Below are 364 nucleotides of genomic sequence, written 5' to 3'. Positions count from 1 at the left end.
AGTGCATGCTCTCAGTTCTACCGGAACGAGACGCGACTAGCGAAAAAGCCTGTCCTTCAAACAGAGTACAACCGGGTTGTATCTGAATACGAGACACAAGCACATATGTCAAAAATTAATAAAAACATTTCACCAGATTCAACGGACTGCTATTTTTTACCTCACCACGCCGTTTTAAAGGAAGAAAGCACCACTAAAAAGGTCAGGGTTGTATTCAACGCATCATGCCCAACCGCTAATGGCATGAGTTTGAATGATGTCCTTCTTCCAGGCCCAGTACTTCAGGCCGATTTACCCATTCTTATACTACGTTGGAGACTGTACAAATACGTATTCAACAGCGATATAGAAAAGATGTATCGAC

This window comes from Rhagoletis pomonella, unplaced genomic scaffold (assembly GCF_013731165.1).
Source record: "Rhagoletis pomonella isolate Grant_MI unplaced genomic scaffold, Rhpom_1.0 Rhpom_scaffold_00002, whole genome shotgun sequence".
NCBI classification, from domain to species: domain Eukaryota; kingdom Metazoa; phylum Arthropoda; class Insecta; order Diptera; family Tephritidae; genus Rhagoletis; species Rhagoletis pomonella.
This window is presented reverse-complemented; position numbering follows the sequence as displayed.